The sequence below is a fragment of the Scyliorhinus torazame genome, chromosome 24 (assembly GCF_047496885.1).
Source record: "Scyliorhinus torazame isolate Kashiwa2021f chromosome 24, sScyTor2.1, whole genome shotgun sequence".
Classification (NCBI taxonomy): Eukaryota; Metazoa; Chordata; class Chondrichthyes; order Carcharhiniformes; family Scyliorhinidae; genus Scyliorhinus; species Scyliorhinus torazame.
The window spans coordinates 10758607-10768841 of NC_092730.1; positions in this window are offsets into that span (position 1 = coordinate 10758607).

The following is a 10235-nucleotide window of genomic DNA, read 5'->3' on the forward strand; positions in this document are numbered from 1 at the left end:
AGGGAGGGGGAGTGGGCAGGGAGGGGGAGTGGGCAGGGAGGGGGAGTGGGCAGGAAGGGGGAGTGGACAGGGAGGGGGAGTGGACAGGAAGGGGGAGTGGGCAGGGAGGGGGAGTGGGCAGGGAGGGGGAGGGGACAGGGAGGGGGAGTGGACAGGGAGGGGGAGTGGGCAGGGAGGGGGAGTGGGCAGGGAGGGGGAGTGGGCAGGAAGGGGGAGTGGACAGGGAGGGGGAGTGGACAGGGAGGGGGAGTGGACAGGAAGAGGGAGCGGACAGGGAGGGGGAGTGGGCAGGGAGGGGGAGTGGACAGGAAGGGGGAGTGGACAGGGAGGGGGAGTGGACAGGGAGGGGGAGTGGACAGGAAGAGGGAGAGTGGACAGGGAAAGAGAGTGGGCAGGGAGGGGGAGTGGACAGGGAGGGGGAGTGGACAGGGAGGGGGAGTGGACAGGGAGGGGGAGTGGGCAGGGAGGGGGAGTGGACAGGAAGAGGGAGTGGACAGGGAGGGGGAGCGGGCAGGGAGGGGGAGCGGGCAGGGAGGGGGAGTGGGCAGGAAGGGGGAGTGGACAGGGAGGGGGAGTGGACAGGGAGGGGGAGTGGACAGGGAGGGGGAGTGGACAGGGAGGGGGAGTGGACAGGAAGAGGGGGAGTGGACAGGGAGGGGGAGTGGACAGGGAGGGGGAGTGGACAGGGAGGGGGAGTGGGCAGGGAGGGGGAGTGGGCAGGGAGGGGGAGTGGACAGGGAGGGGGAGAGGACAGGGAGGGGGAGTGGGCAGGGAGGGGGAGTGGACAGGGAGGGGGAGTGGACAGGGAGGGGGAGTGGACAGGGAGGGGGAGTGGGCAGGGAGGGGGAGTGGACAGGGAGGGGGAGTGGGCAGGGAGGGGGAGTGGACAGGGAGGGGGAGTGGGCAGGGAGGGGGAGTGGGCAGGGAGGGGGAGTGGGCAGGGAGGGGGAGGGGACAGGAAGGGGGAGTGGGCAGGGAGGGGGAGTGGACAGGAAGGGGGAGTGGGCAGGGAGGGGGAGTGGACAGGGAGGGGGAGGGGGAGTGGACAGGGAGGGGGAGTGGGCAGGGAGGGGGAGTGGACAGGGAGGGGGAGTGGGCAGGGAGGGGGAGTGGACAGGGAGGGGGAGTGAGCAGGAAGGGGGAGTGGACAGGGAGGAGGAGTGGACAGGGAGGGGGAGTGGGCAGGGAGGGGGAGTGGACAGGGAGGGGGAGTGGGCAGGGAGGGGGAGGGGGCAGGGAGGGGGAGGGGACAGGAAGGGGGAGTGGGCAGGGAGGGGGAGTGGGCAGGGAGAGGGAGTGGACAGGGAGGGGGAGTGGACAGGGAGGGGGAGTGGACAGGGAGGGGGAGTGGGCAGGGAGGGGGAGTGGGCAGGGAGGGGGAGTGGGCAGGGAGGGGGAGTGGGCAGGAAGGGGGAGTGGACAGGGAGGGGGAGTGGACAGGAAGGGGGAGTGGACAGGAAGGGGGAGTGGACAGGGAGGGGGAGTGGACAGGGAGGGGGAGTGGACAGGGAGGGGGAGTGGACAGGGAGGGGGAGTGGACAGGGAGGGGTAGTGGACAGGGAGGGGGAGTGGACAGGGAGGGGGAGTGGACAGGGAGGGGGAGTGGACAGGAAGGGGGAGTGGACAGGGAGGGGGAGTGGACAGGGAGGGGGAGTGGACAGGGAGGGGTAGTGGACAGGGAGGGGGAGTGGACAGGGAGGGGGAGTGGACAGGGAGAGGGAGTGGACAGGAAGAGGGAGAGTGGACAGGAAGAGGGAGTGGACAGGGAGGGGGAGTGGACAGGAAGAGGGAGAGTGGACAGGGAGGGGGAGGGGACAGGGAGGGGGAGTGGACAGGGAGGGGGAGTGGACAGGGAGGGAGAGTGGACAGGGAGGGGGAGTGGACAGGGAGGGGGAGTGGGCAGGAAGGGGGAGTGGGCAGGGAGGGGGAGTGGGCAGGGAGGGGGAGTGCACAGGAAGGGGGAGTGGACAGGGAGGGAGAGTGGACAGGGAGGGGGAGTGGACAGGAAGAGGGAGAGTGGACAGGGAGGGGGAGTGGACAGGGAGGGGGAGTGGACAGGGAGGGGGAGAGTGGACAAGGAGGGGGAGTGGACAGGGAGGGGGAGTGGACAGGGAGGGGGAGTGGGCAGGGAGGGGGAGTGGACAGGAAGAGGGAGCGGACAGGGAGGGGGAGTGGGCAGGGAGGGGGAGTGGACAGGAAGGGGGAGTGGACAGGGAGGGGGAGTGGACAGGGAGGGGGAGTGGACAGGAAGAGGGAGCGGACAGGGAGGGGGAGTGGGCAGGGAGGGGGAGTGGACAGGAAGGGGGAGTGGACAGGGAGGGGGAGTGGACAGGGAGGGGGAGTGGACAGGGAGGGGGAGTGGACAGGGAGGGGGAGTGGACAGGAAGAGGGAGAGTGGACAGGGAAAGAGAGTGGGCAGGGAGGGGGAGTGGACAGGGAGGGGGAGTGGACAGGGAGGGGGAGTGGACAGGAAGAGAGAGTGGGCAGGGAGGGGGAGTGGACAGGGAGGGGGAGTGGACAGGAAGAGAGAGTGGGCAGGGAGGGGGAGTGGACAGGGAGGGGGAGTGAGCAGGAAGGGGGAGTGGACAGGGAGGAGGAGTGGACAGGGAGGGGGAGTGGACAGGGAGGAGGAGTGGACAGGGAGGAGGAGTGGACAGGGAGGAGGAGTGGACAGGGAGGGGGAGTGGACAGGGAGGGGGAGTGGACAGGGAGGGGGAGTGGGCAGGGAGGGGGAGTGGACAGGGAGGGGGAGTGGACAGGGAGGGGGAGTGGACAGGGAGGGGGAGTGGGCAGGGAGGGGGAGTGGACAGGGAGGGGGAGTGGACAGGGAGGGGGAGTGGACAGGGAGGGGGAGTGGGCAGGAAGGGGGAGTGGACAGGGAGGGGGAGGGGACAGGAAGGGGGAGTGGACAGGGAGGGGGAGTGGACAGGGAGGGGGAGTGGGCATGGAGGGGGAGTGGGCAGGGAGGGGGTGTGGACAGGGACTGGGGAGTGGACAGGGACTGGGGAGTGGACAGGGAGGGGGAGTGGGCAGGGAGGGGGAGTGGACAGGAAGAGGGAGTGGGCAGGAAGGGGGAGTGGACAGGGAGGGGGAGTGGGCAGGGAGGGGGAGTGGGCAGGGAGGGGGAGTGGACAGGGAGGGGGAGTGGACAGGGAGGGAGAGTGGACAGGGAGGGGGAGTGGGCAGGGAGGGGGAGTGGACAGGAAGGGGGAGTGGACAGGAAGGGGGAGTGGACAGGAAGAGGGAGTGGTCAGGGAGGGGGAGTGGACAGGGAGGGGGAGTGGACAGGGAGGGGGAGTGGACAGGGAGGGGGAGTGGACAGAGAGGGGGAGTGGACAGGGAGGGGGAGTGGGCAGGGAGGGGGAGTGGACAGGGAGGGGGAGTGGGCAGGAAGGGGAGTGGACAGGGAGGGGGAGTGGACAGGGAGGGGGAGTGGGCAGGGAGGGGGAGTGGACAGGGAGGGGGAGTGGACAGGGAGGGGGAGTGGACAGGAAGGGGGAGTGGACAGGGAGGGAGAGTGGGCAGGGAGGGGGAGTGGACAGGGAGGGGGAGTGGGCAGGAAGGGGGAGTGGACAGGGAGGGGGAGTGGACAGGGAGGGGGAGGGGACAGGGAGGGGGAGTGGACAGGGAGGGGGAGTGGACAGGGAGGGAGAGTGGACAGGAAGGGGGAGTGGGCAGGGAGGGGGAGTGGGCAGGGAGGGGGAGTGGACAGGGAGGGGGAGTGGACAGGGAGGGGGAGTGGACAGGGAGGGGGAGTGGACAGGAAGCGGGAGTGGACAGGAAGGGGGAGTGGACAGGGAGGGGGAGTGGACAGGGAGGGGGAGTGGGCAGGAAGGGGGAGTGGGCAGGAAGGGGGAGTGGACAGGAAGGGGGAGTGGGCAGGAAGGGGGAGTGGACAGGGAGGGGGAGTGGACAGGGAGGGGGAGTGGACAGGAAGGGGGAGTGGGCAGGAAGGGGGAGTGGACAGGAAGGGGGAGTGGGCAGGAAGGGGGAGTGGGCAGGAAGGGGGAGTGGACAGGAAGGGGGAGTGGACAGGGAGGGGGAGTGGACAGGGAGGGGGAGTGGGCAGGGAGGGGGAGTGGACAGGAAGAGGGAGCGGACAGGGAGGGGGAGTGGACAGGAAGAGGGAGTGGACAGGGAGGGGGAGTGGGCAGGGAGGGGGAGTGGACAGGGAGGGGGAGTGGACAGGGAGGGAGAGTGGACAGGGAGGGGGAGTGGACAGGAAGAGGGAGCGGACAGGGAGGGGGAGTGGACAGGGAGGGGGAGTGGACAGGGAGGGGGAGTGGGCAGGGAGGGGGAGTGGACAGGAAGAGGGAGCGGACAGGGAGGGGGAGCGGGCAGGGAGGGGGAGTGGACAGGGAGGGGGAGTGGACAGGAAGGGGGAGGGGACAGGAAGGGGGAGTGGACAGGGAGGGGGAGTGGACAGGAAGAGGGAGAGTGGACAGGGAGGGGGAGTGGACAGGGAGGGGGAGTGGACAGGAAGAGAGAGTGGGCAGGGAGGGGGAGTGGACAGGGAGGGGGAGTGGACAGGAAGAGAGAGTGGGCAGGGAGGGGGAGTGGACAGGGAGGGGGAGTGGACAGGAAGAGGGAGTGGACAGGGAGGGGGAGTGGGCAGGGAGGGGGAGTGGACAGGGAGGGGGAGTGGACAGGGAGGGGGAGTGGACAGGGAGGGGGAGTGGACAGGGAGGGGGAGTGGACAGGGAGGGGGAGTGGACAGGAAGAGGGAGTGGGCAGGAAGGGGGAGTGGGCAGGGAGGGGGAGTGGACAGGAAGGGGGAGTGGACAGGGAGGGGGAGTGGACAGGGAGGGGGAGCGGGCAGGAAGGGGGAGTGGGCAGGAAGGGGGAGTGGACAGGAAGAGGGGGAGTGGACAGGAAGAGGGGGAGTGGACAGGGAGGGGGAGTGGACAGGGAGGGGGAGTGGACAGGGAGGGGGAGAGGACAGGGAGGGGGAGTGGACAGGGAGGGGGAGTGGGCAGGGAGGGGGAGTGGACAGGGAGGGGGAGTGGGCAGGGAGGGGGAGTGGACAGGGAGGGGGAGTGAGCAGGAAGGGGGAGTGGACAGGGAGGAGGAGTGGACAGGGAGGGGGAGTGGACAGGGAGGAGGAGTGGACAGGGAGGGGGAGTGGACAGGGAGGGGGAGTGGACAGGGAGGGGGAGTGGGCAGGGAGGGGGAGTGGGCAGGGAGGGGGAGTGGACAGGGAGGGGGAGTGGACAGGGAGGGTGAGTGGGCAGGGAGGGGGAGTGGACAGGGAGGGGGAGTGGACAGGGAGGGGGAGTGGGCAGGAAGGGGGAGTGGACAGGGAGGGGGAGGGGACAGGAAGGGGGAGTGGACAGGGAGGGGGAGTGGACATGGAGGGGGAGTGGGCATGGAGGGGGAGTGGGCAGGGAGGGGGTGTGGACAGGGACTGGGGAGTGGACAGGGACTGGGGAGTGGACAGGGAGGGGGAGTGGGCAGGGAGGGGGAGTGGGCAGGAAGGGGGAGTGGACAGGGAGGGAGAGTGGACAGGGAGGGGGAGTGGGCAGGGAGGGGGAGTGGGCAGGGAGGGGGAGTGGACAGGGAGGGAGAGTGGACAGGGAGGGGGAGTGGGCAGGGAGGGGGAGTGGACAGGAAGGGGGAGTGGACAGGAAGGGGGAGTGGACAGGAAGAGGGAGTGGACAGGGAGGGGGAGTGGACAGGGAGGGGGAGTGGACAGGGAGGGGGAGTGGACAGGGAGGGGGAGTGGACAGGGACTGGGGAGTGGACAGGGAGGGGGAGTGGACAGGGAGGGGGAGTGGACAGGGACTGGGGAGTGGACAGGGAGGGGGAGTGGACAGGGAGGGGGAGTGGACAGGGAGGGGGAGTGGGCAGGGAGGGGGAGTGGACAGGGACTGGGGAGTGGACAGGGAGGGGGAGTGGACAGGAAGGGGGAGTGGACAGGGACTGGGGAGTGGGCAGGGAGGGGGAGTGGACAGGGACTGGGGAGTGGACAGGAAGGGGGAGTGGACAGGGAGGGGGAGTGGACAGGGAGGGGGAGTGGACAGGGACTGGGGAGAGGGCAGGGAGGGGGAGTGGGCAGGAAGGGGGAGTGGACAGGAAGGGGGAGTGGACAGGAAGGGGGAGTGGGCAGGAAGGGGGAGTGGGCAGGAAGGGGGAGTGGACAGGGAGGGGGAGTGGACAGGGAGGGGGAGTGGACAGGAAGGGGGAGTGGACAGGGAGGGGGAGTGGACAGGGAGGGGGAGTGGACAGGGAGGGGGAGTGGACAGGGAGGGGGAGTGGACAGGGAGGGGGAGTGGACAGGGACGGAGAGTGGGCAGGGAGGGGGAGTGGACAGGGAGGGGGAGTGGACAGGAAGGGGGAGTGGACAGGAAGGGGGAGTGGACAGGGACTGGGGAGTGGACAGGGAGGGGGAGTGGACAGGGAGGGGGAGTGGACAGGGAGGGGGAGTGGACAGGGAGGGGGAGTGGGCAGGGAGGGGGAGTGGACAGGGAGGGGGAGTGGACAGGAAGGGGAAGCGGCCGTACGTAAGACCCCTGCTCACTCCGAACGTAAAGGTAAAAATGGGAAAATATTGCATTTGAAACATGGAGATCTGGCAAAACCTGAGCGGAGGGTACATGGGCAAATGTAGGGGAAAACCCCACAAAGGGTTAACAGCAGCTGCAAAAGCAGGTTTGAAATGCAGATAGCCTTTCTCAAACAGGCGTTAAGAAAACAACTTGTAACAGCTCATGCTGTAAAACCGATGCCTGTCTTTTAAGATAAAGCAGATTGAACTTTTAGTTACATGAAGAGAAACAGTATTTTGCACCTTCTTAGAAGTTAATTATTTTAGTAAGCAGTTATTAAAGAATTGCCAGGATCTTCAGTTGAACTAGGTGACAAATGTTTAGGTGCAAAATCCTGCTGACACCAGTTGAAAACGCGAAGCTGGAGACAACGTATCCACGAGAACATACGTTAATTCCAAATTGGGGTCAGAGTTCCGACAAGCTAAGGGCATTATTTGGTAATAAAGCAACTTTAAAAGTTACTGGAACCAGATGTAACATCCCCTCTGGGATCAAAGCACTTTTGAACATTACAAGGGCAAAAATTTAATCAGAGACCTATGAGCTAAAGTCATGCTCAACATGAATACATAGTCGTGTTAGAAGTAGTTCAGATTAAAGGTACCTTGAACAATCAAGAGTAAAATAAAGTTACTTTACGATAATGTCATATAAACTTAATAACTGCTAAAAGGGAAATATAAATCCTAAATCGAAAGCAACCAGCAGAGTCAGCTCTCATAGCTGCCCTCGGCCATGAGACGGATAGAACACACAAACCGAGCAGAACAGCGAATCCATCTGAGGAAGACCAAAAGTTAAAGGAGCGAGATTGTCTAGGTGGACCTGAAGGTCTAACAACTGACCAGGAGGAGCCAAAGAAAAGATCTTTTTACCTCTCTGTAAAAACAGTGATTTCATTTTTTAAAAGAAAAAGTGTAATAACAAAATAACTTAAAGTTTTAACCTGAAACAGTGGTTATTACAAAGTCTACTTTACTTACTTAGCAACACAGGACTCAGGCTACTAAGTGTTAAGTAGATAAAATCTTCTATGAAGATATGGGTTATACCGGGGGATAACTTGAAAATATAGATTGACCCGAATAGCACCCACTGAAGCTTGCATCGGAGTCAGGGAGTGAGAACCCCTGATCACCATTTAGAATGTCTTATTGACCCTTTTTGGTATAGGGGGAATTCTAAGAATAGTGGTGAGTTTTTTACTTCAGCCCCCGCAGGACGCCAGCAGTATGACTGTCTGTCGCTTGTTCTCCATGACGTTGTTGGCCCGGAAGACGTAACTCATCTTTTCTGCGTACTGGTTCCAGTCTCCCACACCGGCGTCAAAGGCATCTAACCGTCCAAACAGAGGCAAGGCGGAATAATTGGCTCCAACCCGGTTGCCAAAAAATCAGGGAGGTGGCTCAGTCTCGTAGGTTGTTGCGTCAACAGAAAGCCCGTTTGCTCCTCGTCGCCAGATTAATAAGGACGCGAGGCGTTTACACTGAGTAAGAAAACAAACTTATGGTTTATTTACAGTCACATTATATTACAACTCCTGGAAGATACCTCCCGGTTGATATGAGGATTGAGGGACGGTTGTAATGCCAGGGGCAGAAGGGTTGGTGACTCAGTCGGGCTGCCCCCCAAGGAGCTTGATCATCTCCTTCCTTCATCTGGTCGCAATCCCTCTGGGTGAGGCTGGCAGCGCTGACCGCCTCGGCCCACCTCCGCCCAGGCCCGGTTCAGGACGGCGAGCTTGAGCCTCCCGCCCACCTTGGGGCAGAGGGTGTCCCGCCTTTCCTCCACCGCGTCCGGCGTTCCGTCCTGCTCAGTCGCAGGAACCTCGGGTTGGAAGGGGGGGGGGGGAGCGCAGCGCTTATCAGCAGCTCCATCTTGTCAGACTCTCCAGCGGCAATTCTGGTCCCGGAGAATCAGGCGGGAATGAGAATTTCCCTCCATTCACGTGGGCAGAATGTTGGCCTATTAGCATGTCCTGAATCCCTCCCCGAATTGCAAGCAATTCACGGGAATCTTTCGAATAAATCTCATCATTGAGTTATAGATAGATATATTTTTAAAATTCATTTATGGTGTGTGGCATCACTGAGAACCATTCTCGAGAAGGTGGTGGGTGATCCGCCATCTTGAATCCGCTGGTGGTCCCGCGTAGTGTAGGTACACCCGCTGTGCTGTTAGCGAGGGAGTCCCAGGGTGTTGCCCCAACGACAGTGAAGGAACGGCCGATATATTTCCCAGTCGGGATGGTGAGTGACTCGGAGGGGAACCTCCAGGTAGTTCTTCTAGAAGGTAGCGGTCATGTGCTTGGAACATAGGGATTAGGAGCATAAGTAGGCCATTCAGCCCATCGAGCCTGCTCCTCCATGCAATCAGATCATGGCCGATCTCTTCCTGGTCTCCAATCCAGTTGCACATATCCCGTTAACCCATTTAAAAAAACATCAGAAATAAATCTACCTCCTATACTAATAATCATAATCTTTATTATTGTCACAAGTAGGCTTACATTAACAGGGCAACAAAGTTACTGTGAAAATCCCCTCGTCGCCACATTCCGGCGCCTGTTCGGGTAGAATTAGAATTTTTTACAGTGCAGAAGGAGGCCATTCGGCCCATCGAGTCTGCACCGGCTCCCGGAAAGAGCACCCAACCCAAGGTCAACACCTCCACCCCATCCCCACAACCCAGTCCAACGCTAAGGGCAATTTTGGACACTAAGGGCAATTTATCATGGCCAATCCACCTAACCTGCACATCCTTGGACTGTGGGAGGAAACCGGAGCACCCGGAGGAAACCCACGCACACACGGGGAGAACGTGCAGACTCCGCACAGACAGTGACCCAAGCCGGAATCGAACCTGGGACCCTGGAGCTGTGAAGCAATTGTGCTAACCACAATGCTACCATGCTGCCCTCAAAATTGTAGTTTCTGTTCAATTAGCAACACAATCCACTTCATTAGTACCCGCGTTACGCTTTAGATAAAGCCAGGGACCACACTGACTGAGAAATCAGGGACAGGAATAGAGGGTTAGGGAGCTGATGAGGTGTGACAAATCAGAGATTAAATTTCAAGTTGCAATGCCAAATAAGCATATGAAATGAAAATCGCTTATTGTCACGAGTAGGCTTCAAATTAAGTTACTGTGAAAAGCCCCTAGTCGCCACATTCCGGCGCCTGTTACGGGAATCGAACCGTGCTGCTGGCCTGCCTCGGTCTGCTTTCAAAGCCAGCGATTTAGCCCTGTGCAAACAGCCCCGGAGGGAGAATTCAGAATGTCCAATTCACCTAACGGCACGTCTTTCGGGATTTGTGGGAGGAAATGGGAGCGCCCGGATAAACCCACGCAGACACGGGGGGGGGGGGGGGGCGGGGGGCGGGGGGGGAGAACGTGCAGACTCCGCACAGACAGTGACCCAAGCCGGGAATCGAACCCGGGACCCCGGCGCTGTGAAGCAACAGTGCTAACCGCTGCGCCACCGTGCGGCCCTTCTTGAGACCGTTCGATGATTCAGATTCCACTGCACCGTAGGATTTACAGCACAGAAGGAGGCCATTCGGCCCGTCGGATCTGCACCAGCCCCTTGGAGGGATCACCCCCCCCCCCCTCCCCCCCCCTCCACCCCCCCATCCCCCTTAACCCGGCAACCCCACTGAGGGGCGGCGAGTCCTCCGGGACCCG